General features: G+C 41.3%; 1 long non-coding RNA gene across 1 annotated transcript in view; it reads left to right on the plus strand.

Annotated features, from left to right (window-relative positions):
• Nucleotides 1-2,757, plus strand: part of LOC115506215 — a 76,512-nt gene extending 73,755 nt beyond the window's left edge. The window contains exons 2-3 of the long non-coding RNA XR_004343182.1: nt 898-1,215; nt 2,616-2,757. This is a non-coding gene — a long non-coding RNA (uncharacterized LOC115506215). The remainder of the gene's footprint in view (nt 1-897; nt 1,216-2,615) is intronic.
• The last annotated feature ends 9,509 nt before the right edge of the window (nt 2,758-12,266 follow it).

Here is a 12,266-nt window from a genome sequence, read left to right on the forward strand (position 1 = left end):
GGCTTAGACGTGAATGCACACCATCTTTATTTGTTAAGCGTAGAATAAGAGCTCACCATGAGAAACTTGCTCAGTAAATGTGTGTTGGCCAACGAACTGAATATCACTTCACTATAAGAACAGTAGAGGTACTTTAAAAGCCATGTTGTGACTTTTAATTTTGCGATAAGGTCAAAATATGATTTGTTCCCTTTATGCTTATTTAAAGATCACACGTGAATCTCTAAAGTGATAGTTACTAAAACTGTGGGTGGGCCAAGTCAGCAAATGACAATACTGCCTTTCTGTGTATGAGGCTTCATTAATACTTCAATATTCGTCTGAAGACAGAAGGGTGTGTGTCCCCCAATCCCCTTGCTTCCCATTATGTTTTTGCTTGATTACTGCAGGTGTGCAAAAGCCTTTTCCGTGTGAAGCCACATGTCTCTGCATAGGAGTTTGGGGTTTGAGAGTGCATTTATCAAATGCATGCCAACTCTTGCAAAACTCCCTAAGAAAATTGTAGAACACCTGCATACTAATGGTTTTTATTGTTGAAATTATTTTATTGCACAATCAAAAACCTACAATCATATCATGGAAACATGCTCCATGACTCCAAGTACAAAAATTGGCTGTGAACTTCACTGCTGACACTTTATTTCTTGTAATTAAACTTTTACTTTTATTTCACCTATTTTATCCCATAAACAGGGGAAAAAAAATAAAACATATGGAGGGAACTGCGGGATGTTGTGGTTTATTCCATGTTTTGGTATTTTTAGCTGTTCCCAATGAACCTGAAGCCCTGAAATTTGTACTCAAAGTGTATTAAAAAGATAAATTCATTAGTTAAAAAATATTGAAAAGCTAGCTATATATTTAGGTTGGAATCTTCTCTATTTCCTTGTCTTGCAGAAAGTAACAGACCAGAGTCGCCGGTATTTTCTTTCCTCTTCAAAACCACTTCTGCTCCAAAGACCATGAACCTGAACTGAAGAAACGACTCTTTCCTGCTGGTGTGAGATAATTCAGTCTCCATGATGTCTTAATCCTGGGCCTCCCTTAATTGACTTCTAACTGTGCTGAACTGTGGCTGCTAGGAGTTGCAATGTGGATCGCAATTTACAAGGCACTGGAATCGTTTCTCGTCCTCAAATTAGTACTGAGCCATACTCGAGAAAGATTAAAAAAAAAAAAAAAGGTTTACCTTTCCTGGCTGTCTTGCCATCTCAAGTAAGACTTTCTTACCATCTCAGAATGGATGGTTGCCTTTTAACAATTTAGTTAGGGACAGAAGGAAAGAGCATTACGGCTGCCGATAACATGTCAATTTTGTCTTAATAAAGTTGCCTCCCCAAACCATAAGAGACTCTTAAATACAGAGAACAAACTGAGGATTGCTGGAGGGGAGGTAGGTGGGGGGGGGGTGGGCTAAGTGGTGATAGGGATTAAGGAGGGCACTTGGGATGAGCACTGGGTGTTGTATGTAAGTGATGAATCACTACATTCTACTCCTGAATCCATTACTACACTATATGTTACCTAACTTGGATTTAAATTAAAAAAAAAAAAAGTTGCCTCCCATGGCTCATCTTGTCTAGGGGAATTGGAGAGCTCCTAATGTTTTTAGATGTTCATGAGGGGGTGGTGATTATTTTGAAGCCCTGTTCTGTGGGGATCCAATATAAGGATCACCTCCTTTTCCTTTTCCATGAATGTCTTTGGAATATATTTATTAATTAGGAAGTATTCTAGACCTTAGCAGCAGGGGGAAAAAAGGAGAAGGTTATTTCTTCTATGGCCCCTTATAGCCATGTGACATTTACTTCTACCTAACCTACCTTGCTTCTTCCTTTCCTTCTTCGGACCCTCCAACTTAGAAAGCCATGATATATGCACACATGAACACCAGTGGGTATAGGTGCTCTGTTAACTCTTGGAATAAAGAAGATACGTTAGAATCCTCAAAGAATTCACATCCAAAGGGGGAGACATATACATAAATGATGGTGATATAATTTAAAAAGATATATGTGAAGAGTTTTTATGGCATCAGAAAGGAGAGACACCTATCACTGGGGCTGGAGGAGTCCACGGTGGTTTTCTGGAGGAAAAGGCAACAGAATTAACTTTAAGGATGAGTCAGAATCAGCCAGGAAAGGAAATGTTAAGAGGATCCTTTAGGCAGAAGGAATGGATGAGAAAAGCAGGGAAGGTTAAATAGGTAGTGTGTGTGCAGGAATCACAAGCTGTTTCATGCCACACCGGAGAGCAGATGGGGAGGTTTGGGGAGATTTAATCAGGCCCGGAGGTAGGTATGTGTAGTATTACATGCCGTGGCAACTGGCTTGGACTTCATCAAGTAGAGGATGGGGATGCTCTTATGCAGGGAGTAAAAGTGGTCGGATTGGTGCCTTATGTATGTCATTTGGGCAGCTGGGCACAGGGTGAATTTGAGCAAAGGAAAAGTAAGGCTGCAGGTCAGATAGCAGGCTGATACAGTTGTCCAAGAAAAAGTCCTGAACTAGGGTGGTGACAGCTGATGGTGAGGGGTTACGGCTGAGAAATACCTAATAGGTTAAACTGGAAGGGCTTGCACTAAGTTCATAGAAGGCGACTCATTAATTTTTCAGAACGGCCACAGAACTTACTCAGCTTTGAAGAGACTGGATCCTCCATTTGAGACCTGAAGACCCTCCATCATGCAAGACTGACTGCCTGCCTATAACTTTGTGGAGAGGCTGGTATTAACATACCAGGGCTCATGGGTGAGCATTCAGGTATGAAATCAGTTCTTATGAGAATTCCATGAAGTCTGCTCCTTCTCACTCTCAGGAACCTTTGGACATTTGTGGGATAACTATTATGGAGAACCCAGGATGAATGGGGCTGGGATGATTAGGACTAGCTTTTGGCTATGAAGCCTACAATTCCCATCTCTAAGTGTTTCCAGATTGAGAGCCAATATTTTGTCATGGAAATGCCATTTGGCTCCTAGAATGATTCCTCAGAGCTTTTAGGAGAAAGCCAGCATCCTGAACTTGGTGCTCAAGGTCCTTTCATGGTCTGTCCCTGTCTTCTTCATTCTCGTTTCCCATCACGTGACACATGCATTCTTTCTCCGTGTCTTGCAATTTGCAAATGTCGTTCTACTTTTGAAATCTTGTCCCACAGTTGTCCATCTAAATACCTTTTACTCCCCTTCAAAAAGTATCCTGGAAGCCTTACTGATGGTAAAGCCTTTAAGGGAAATGTGTACATACATATATATGTATATTTATTTCTAGTGGTTACCTCAGTCAGTGCTTAGCAAAGAGTTTTGAATGAATATGGGTGGGTATTTCTCTTGTCCTATATCGGGCTCAGACTATCAGGGATTTATAAGTCGTAAGAATTACTTAAAATACCCAGCAATATAAAATTCTAGAAAAAAATAAGTGTGTGACAATGCTTTTAAAAATGTAAAAATTATCTACCAAAGTATATTATTATTATATTGAATACCATGTTTACCTACTCACTCATTTAGCTAACACTTATTGGGCAAAATCTGTAAGCAAAGACAAATAGAACAGGTAGCGCATGCTTAGGAGACTTACCTGATTGAAGTCCAGATCTTTGGAAGACTGGAAATTCAGGTATAATATTGAGTATTTTACTGACCTTTGCCTGTTGTGGAGTACTAAGTGTAGCCAGGATGGTAGAAAGTGCTAGGTCTCTTGGAAGAGGATCTGAGCTCTCACAAGCTGACTGAGTGAAACACTGCTCTCATTTTCAATGGCCTCATCTGTAAAGCCTGGATAGAGGCACACACCTCCTGGGTTGTGCTATTCAGTAAAAGGATGGAAGCTAATGTGGGTGTGGATAATTTGGTGTCAGGGTCAGTTTTATGAGTATGTGACCTATGCAGTTGCTCAGGGTGTTGGCCTTGGTTTAATGCTTTACTGTCGCCATCTTGAAATTCTCCATAATTACTGAACAAGGGGCCTCACAGTTTCATTTTTTTCTGAGTTCCTTAAATTATGTAGCCAGTTCTGCCTGACACACAACCACGGGCACATAATAGTGTTCTCAAAAGAGCCCTAAATTCTTAACCTGAGATTAGAGGGGCCACTTCTAATGAGGGTTGGGCTTTGATGATACCTTCTCTTTGGTCTTCCACTGAAGGCATGCTGTTGCTCCCTCTATTCCCATACCTGCTTCCTGAGGAGAATATAGATTTTCAATTCTGTCATCCATTTTTTTCTCATTTATTTAAAAAATCCATACTGAGATCATTCTTTTATCTTAACTACTATTTTTATCCCCCACCTGCCCCCTCTCCCTACCGAGATAAACACATTGGCCACCAGCTGTACATAAAATCAAAAATGCAAATTCCTTTTTGATTCCATCAAGGTTCGAGTTGCAGGTTTGTGTGTGTGTGTGTGTGTGTGTGTGTGTGTGTGTGCTGTTAAAATACTTCAAAAATTTTAATTAAAAAAAAAGCTAAGTCCCTGTGATAGTTTGATTTTGGCATCTACCACAGAATTTTAAGATTTTAATATCTTTGTTGATCATAAATTGACTGTGAATTTTGCTCTGATGAAAATTACTTGTGCCTGAAAGCTACACTGGGTTGAAACATTCTACCACAGTAATCCCTATGGATTAGAGCATATTGAAGTACAACCGTGGGAAATAGAATGCTTCTTTTAAACCACTGAGCCAACAAATAAGGTCATTTGATGCTGAGAGACCGTGAATGTCCACAAAGGGGCTAGTTCACCGGTAACATTAAGCTGGTTTGGACTGACCTATTCCTTGGCTGATGGTAGGAATATTAGAACTTTATTGTTATTATTATAATAATAATAATAACAATTATTATTATTTTATCAATCCCCTTTTGCTTTTTGTCCTTCCAAGTTACAAGCTGGAAAATAAACTATAAGGTGGTTGAATCTCTGCATGGTTAAAACTAAGTCAACTTTTGTGCAGACTATTTCCTTTTGAATTTGCTGTCTAAATGCTTTGAAAGCACGTTAAAAATGGCAACGTGTTAGGCATTTTAAATGGGGAAGATTTCAGGTGTCATCTCTAAATGACAATTCAGAAATACGTACTTTGTATCCCCCCCCCCCCAAATGCTCTGAGCTGGAAAACTGAATGAATGAAAAGAAAAATGGGAAAACCAAACAAATTGGAATCATGCCTGGCTTGTTTACTTTAGGAAATCTCTTAACACTCATTTTAATCAATTGAAAAGAGATGGTTCATCAGATCATAGAATTTTAGAGCTGAAAGGAGCCTCAGAGATGATCTCATCTGACTCTCTCATTTTATGGATGAGGAAACTGGGACCCAGCGAGGGGAAGACGGCTTTCTAGCATTCCACGGCTAATTAGCAGCTGGGCAGAGCACTGAAGTCACCACATGCCCATCCTGATGTCTTTTCCAGTCTGGATTACTGCCTCATTTTCATACCAGTTTAAAGTCTTCATATAGTTACAAATTAAAAAGATTTATAAAAATTACTTAGTGAACATAGGAAGAGTATTTTTTTTTTTTGGTTGAATGAGAGCTTTCAATTATGTTTTGGAATTTTGACTGGTACTGGATATAAAATTGTTTTGCACACAATAGACACTCAGTAAATATTTGTAGATTGAGAGAACTGCTCAGAAAAAGTTAATTTATAAAAAAAAGAAAAACCCACAAAACCCTAAACACATATGTTTAACATTGCATAAGGGAAAATGCTTACATCTAATATCAAAGGAAGTAAGTTCTTCCCCCAATAAAATCCTAAATGCAATTTCAGGTGTTCTTTCCAAAAATAAAAGGAAACCTATGTGGTAGGATATTTGCAGACCTTCTCAAAGTTGCTTATCAATAGGGTGGACCATATGATTTTTTGTCCAAACTGGGTCACTTTTGATAGTGAAAGAAGACATCATAAACATTTTTGTTGAGGTAACAAGTATAAACTGGGACTTTGTAGGGCAACTAGGACATATGGATCACCTTACATATGAAATGATGAAAAGTTTACATTAATTCAGTATTTACTATGTGCTAGGCAAGGCCTCAGGGACTTCTAGACTTTAGTGTCTCTTTTACTGATTGAGCAGGTAAAGTCTTCAGCGACATTTTATTATGAGGTTTAAATATTTTTTTTTTTCAATGTTTATTTATTTTTGGGACAGAGAGAGACAGAGCATGAACGGGGGAGGGGCAGAGTGAGAGGGAGACACAGAATCGGAAACAGGCTCCAGGCTCCGAGCCATCAGCCCGGAGCCCGACGCGGGGCTCGAACTCACGGACCGCGAGATCGTGACCTGGCTGAAGTCGGACGCTTAACCGACTGCGCCACCCAGGCGCCCCAAGGTTTAAATATTATATTAAAAGTCAGAGGTGTTGGATCACATAATTTTTACTTCCTACAATGAAAGGTACAGAAATCTTTTCTATTTCTCTAGGTAGAAAGAAATGAAGGCTTTCTGGAGGACTGTCTACCTCCTTCCACACCCCCCACCCCTGCCCAAATTTCTTCCACAAGTCCCTCTTTCTGAGACTTCTTTGAGTGGCAAAATTCAAATAGGATTATTTGGTGTTGAATATTTTTCTGAAAACAGCTTCCTGGTGAGGAAGGTTTCTTTGTCCTGACAAGATAGGTTGCTGCTGAATTTGCTTTTCTCACTTTTAGTTGGTTTTATAATGGGGTTGTTGAAAGCAATGAACGGTTTAGAAAAATACCCTTGGTGCGGCGAAATAGGGACCATTTCCAAAGCTTGTTCAAAATCTGATTACATTAGCAATTTCTCAAATCCATTGTATTAGCTTTGTAATTTGCTTCCATGACCCACGAATCTATTGACTCAGACGTGACTTTTTTTTTTTTAAGGAAGGGAAAAAGACCTCTCTCTTTGGAAAACACAAACTTTGAAGAACTTGGAAACAATAGATTTCTAGATTGGCTGGAAGATAAGATCCAAACCTACCCAATTTGTTTGCCATTGTTTGCAGTGTCTCTGTAGGGAGGCTGGGACTGATGCCTTGGTAGCTCTTTTGGATTTTATAGACAGCGCTTTAAGGAGAAACCTCAGGCTGGGCCCCTAGACGTTCTTTCTACAGGGAGGGAGAAACCTTGACGTTTGAAAATAGGTAGTATCCTTATTGAAACTTCAGCAGGTGCCTAGGTCTTAATACTCGATGCTTTCCTTATATTTTCTCACTTCACCTTCACAGCAGCCGCATGAAAACCTAAACCATACTTTGTGCTAGTTTGCGGTCAAGAAAGCAGAGGCTGAGAGAGGTGACTTCTTTGGGAACTAGCAAAGTTGTGACTTACAGGCAGTTTTGTCTGGTTCCAGGTCTGCACCCTGGGCTCTTAACTAACCACACTGCCAGGCAATATTTGGAGATTCTCTTGGATTTATCTCAATTCTTGAGAGGATTGTCTCCATTGAAAGCCAACTACCCAGTTATCGAAACCAGAACATTTGCATACTGTTATGGGTTGAACTGCGCCCCAGCCCCAAAGTATATGCTGAAGTCCTAAACCCCAATACCTCAGAATGTGACAGTATTTGGAAATAGGGTCTTTTATGTTTTATTTTAAATTTATTTTTGTTATTATTTTATTTTTGAGAGAGAGAGAGAGCAGGGGAGGGGCAGAGAGAGAGAGGGAGACACAGAATCTGAAGCAGGCTCCAGGCTCTGAGCTGTCAGCACAGAGACCCATGTGGGGCTCGAACCCACGAACCGCGAGATCATGACCTGAGCCTAAGTCGGTCGCTCAACCGGCTGAGCCCCCCAGGCATCCTGGAAATTGGGTCTTTTAAGAGAGAACCAAGTGAGGTGGGTAGTGTGGGACCTAATCTGATATGATTAGATGCCCTTAAAGGGGGAAATTTGGACACAGACAGAGGTAAGACGATGTGAAGTGGTACAGGAAGAAGACCACCATCTGGAAGCCAAAGCTACAAGCAGTCTACAAGGAGGGAGGCCTGGAACAGACCGTTCCCTAGTGCCTCTGGAGAGAGCACGTCTCTGCAAACTTCTTGATTTCAGACTTCTGGCCTCCAGAACCATCAGACAATAAATTTCTGTTGTTGTTCTAAGGCACCTAGTTTGTGGTACTTTGTTACAGCAGCCCTAGCAAATACACGTTTCCCCTACATTGTAGCTGGTGGGGACTTGCTTCTGAGTGACCGCTGGAGCTACTCTTTCTGCTGACTGTGGAGCAGAGAGAGACAGGTCCAGGCCGGAAGCGCTTGCGAGGCAGCACCAGCCAGTGGAACCCATCTCCAGGCTTTAGGACTGAGGTAGGGCCCTGGCCACCTCACCAGTGACAAGGGGAGGTGGCCTGCGTGGTGGCTGTGATCTCCCACTTCTTAGACACACACGATGGTGGTTCCAAGCCGACTCCTCTTTCTCTCTCTCCTACTCCCGGTGGGAGAATGATCTGTCATGGCTCTTGAATAATGCACACATTGATGATTTCTTAATAACTTAAAAGCCCTTGTGATGGGATGAGGAGAAGGAAGAAAACATGTCCGACCACCTGCAAGCAGGGAACAACAGCTTCATTCAAATCATTCTCAGGAGGAACTTTTGAACTGCCAGGCGAGACCTGATCCTGAGCTTCTGGGGAGAGTAATCTGGTTTTCTCAAACTTACCACCACTACCTCTAAGTGCAACCAGAAACACAACTCTACTATTAGCTAGAAATAATAAAATGCTCAATAAACCCAAGATGATGAAGGCCCAGCCAGGAAACCCTCAAACACTCATGTTTACGGCACACCTGGTGAGTATTTTTACAGTAGAGTATAAAATATGCCCTTTTGAATAGCACCGAATTGGTGGCACAGCACATTTATGCCCTTCAAGCTATAAGCCAGAATTTGCAGTTTATAAACTCCTTATAACCCTTCTCTATAATGTAAAAGTTTAGAATAGAAAGAGTAGTTGGACAAGCTGTAGAGGTGGAAACAAACAGCTTCTGTTTCTCGTCTATAGAAGAGAAAGCTGAAGGGAGTGAGTGTCTTTATGGAATTGCTTTGGCCCAGGGGAAAATTCCTGGAAAGAGGATTGGAATCAGATAAATTCCTTCTTCTCTTGAATTTCTACTGTACTGTTGAGGACAAACTTATTAAAAAAAAAAAAAAAAAACACCTTTGTTGAACAAGGTGTCAGAATAGTGGCAACCCGTTTTGGGTTGGCATTTCATCCCCCCAATATGGCCATGCCAGGTGGAACTCTAGCCTTTCTCTCAATGTTTGTTTTTCCCTGTAGACTTGTAATACTCTGTGGGCCTTTCCTGATGCCGGGACCTCCCACTCAGGCCAAGCCACCCCGCTCCATGCCAGGCCTGCCATTCTCGTCTTGGCCCACCTCTCTTCTTTCACAGTTTTATAATTAGTGACCCCTGCCACATACCGGGCACCTACCACTGCCCAAATTCTCTCTTTCCTCTCTGGAGTCCTGGTGGTCTGTCTCCAATGGCAAAGTGTGTTTTCCTGAACCCTCTGCCTCTGGTTGGGTCCCAGGAAGTACTCAGCGGCAGAGCCTGGGAAGGGCTCCCAGGCCCACCTCCTGTGTGGGAGTAAAGGCAGCAAGATGGGGCTGAGGAAGAACCTAATGATGATGCAGCCGGAGCAAAGGCCTCAGCTCCCACCATGTGAAGCCCACCATCTAGAACAGCTGGGTCTTTGAAAACCTTCCTCAAAGGGCACTAGGGGCTGGCTGCCCCAGGAAGGGACATGGTCTTGGGTAAGGAATCTCCCTGTGACTAAGGGCAGCTCTCTCTTGGGGAGAAACTCAGTCGGGGCCCTTCAGCTACCAACAAGCCTAGCGGCTGGGGGAATGAGTGTTGGGTCTAACCAGGGTGGATCTGGCGGGGTATCACTGCATTTACTACACCCTGATTGTAGAATTCCCAGTTGAGGAAGCCAAGACTTTGCAGAGAAATAAAGGTTACAAGTAAGGTTAGGAAGAATCTTATCCCTATTTGTTTTACATTTACTGAAATATAACAATCAAACACATGCTATCAATAATATTTTACACACCTTAAATAAGTTATAATTAATGCTCTATAATTAATTAATCTATTATTTATCTCTTTCCCTTCTCCTAAGCTTTAATAAGATACTTACAAATATGTTTATCTCTGTTACAAATAGTATATTGATAATTGCCATTAACTGAGCACATACTGTATTGCAGATATTTATTATTTTATCCAATCTTCATAAGACCCTATAAGAAAGATACCGTTATCCCCATTATGGATGAGGAAAGCAAGCTTAAAACAGAACAAATTACGTCTCCAATTCACACATAAATTGCAGAACTGGGTTCTGAACCTGACCCCGGAAGTTCTATTCTTTTAACTCTATCATGTTGCTTTTTGTCCTAATAAGTAGTTTATTTTCCTTGTTGGTTCTCTTTCCAGATACCCAATACCTCTCTGATTGTTGTTTTCTCTGCTAGTTATGGAATCCATTCCTGGAGTCTGACTTTAGTCCCAGAAATAAAGCCGTAAAAGAGACAATGGAAACCTGTATTGAACCTCCTTGGAGTAGCTTGGAGGTGGGGTAGCTCCTTAGAGAGCCCCTGCTTTCCTAGGCTGGAGCTCTTGCTGCATGGCTCTGACCCTTCTTCCATCCATTGATGCAGGACAATCTCCCTTGGCTTCTCCTCTATGCCCTGAACCTCTTGAGGCTTCACCACAATAATCTCAATCCCTATTCCACCTTCCTCTTCTCCCAAAGCCCAGTTCTTTTTTCTAGTTCTTTTCTTTTTTCTAGTTCTTAGCAGAAATGACAACTGATGTCCACAAGTTCAGATCTAAAATTCTCATGGCAGTAGAAAGAAAATAAGTAGATACAGTCCCACATCCTGGGATTTCAGGCACAGGGAAGAGAGATTGAGAAGGGACCACTACATATATAATGACTTAAAGACTTGTCTTCATGTGTCGTTTTCCCAGCATGCCTCATATTGAAAACCTGATTTGGTCCAGACTAAAACTTCCTAGAGTTTGGGGCATCAGGTAAAAAAATATTCCCTACTTCATCATTTCAGAAACTTTAAGTTAAATAGAGCCAATTCTCTGTCTCTCTTTGTCTCTCTCTTTCTCCTTCTCTCTCTCCCTACACACACACACACACACACACACACACACACATACACACACCCCACACACACTCTCAATCTGTATCTGTATAGTATCTAGGTATGTAATTGGTAAATTTATAAATCTATATACAAATATAGATTCCATATAAATATAAATCTATGTATGCAATTTGTAAAACTATAACAAAAGGAATCTTATCCAGCTGGCTTTATCCAACTCAAAATGTGCCATGTGGGCTTTAGAGAAGAAATCAGGATGAGTTGCTTAGCTGAGGCCTTTTTTTATACTAGAATAGTGGAATTAAAATCTCATTTTTTGAAATGAAAAAAGGATAGATTTTCATCTGTCTGAGATAATTTAATATAACCTACCTGGAGGCAGAGGAGAATGGAGCGAATGATTCTTCTAGTCATTTCTAGCTCTATAATTATATTTTCAGGGGGAGAGAATAAAGATTCCTGCTGCTCCACACACTATTATACATTTTGAAGAGGATTCAGAATTTAATATTTGTCATTCAGCCACTTTCTTAATTTTATGTCTAATTAGCCAAGAAATTGAAGTTTCAAAAACATTCTTGATTTGCCAAATTCCCATATGTATTTCAATTCAACACGCATTCAGTATATTCTTTCTAGGTGTGTGGCACTTTGTTGGGGAACCAGGGAAAGAGGTTGAAGGAGGGGGAAAACGCGCCAGTCTTTGCATGTCCAGAGTCCAGTGAGGAAGCAGGACAATTCAAAACGAGTTGCTAAGTTGGGGGTATTGCCGTTTAACAGAAACACTGAGGTGGGCTCACAGAATTTTGCTGAGGTGGGAGGAACACTGAGGAAGCTTCACAAGGAGCTGATGTTGGAACTGGGTCAAAAATAAGCAGACTGTCACATGGGGTGCTGGGAGGGAGGGAGGAAGGGAGGAAAGAAGGGAGGGAGGGAGGATGGGAAGAAGGAAGGAAAGAAGGGAGGAAAAACAGGCAGGGAAAGAAGGAAGGAGGAAGGAAATAAGGAAAGGTTCTTTGAGCCACCTCTCCACTGAGACCTTCCCCTGGCCTATTGTGATTAATGTTCCTCTATTGTGTCTGTTATGCAGAATCTGAAGGCTCAAGACAAGAAAGGCCCCAGGCTCTGCTAGCATTCTTCATTTCAAGACTGT

The sequence above is a fragment of the Lynx canadensis genome, chromosome F2, assembly GCF_007474595.2.
Source record: "Lynx canadensis isolate LIC74 chromosome F2, mLynCan4.pri.v2, whole genome shotgun sequence".
In the NCBI taxonomy this organism is placed as follows: domain Eukaryota; kingdom Metazoa; phylum Chordata; class Mammalia; order Carnivora; family Felidae; genus Lynx; species Lynx canadensis.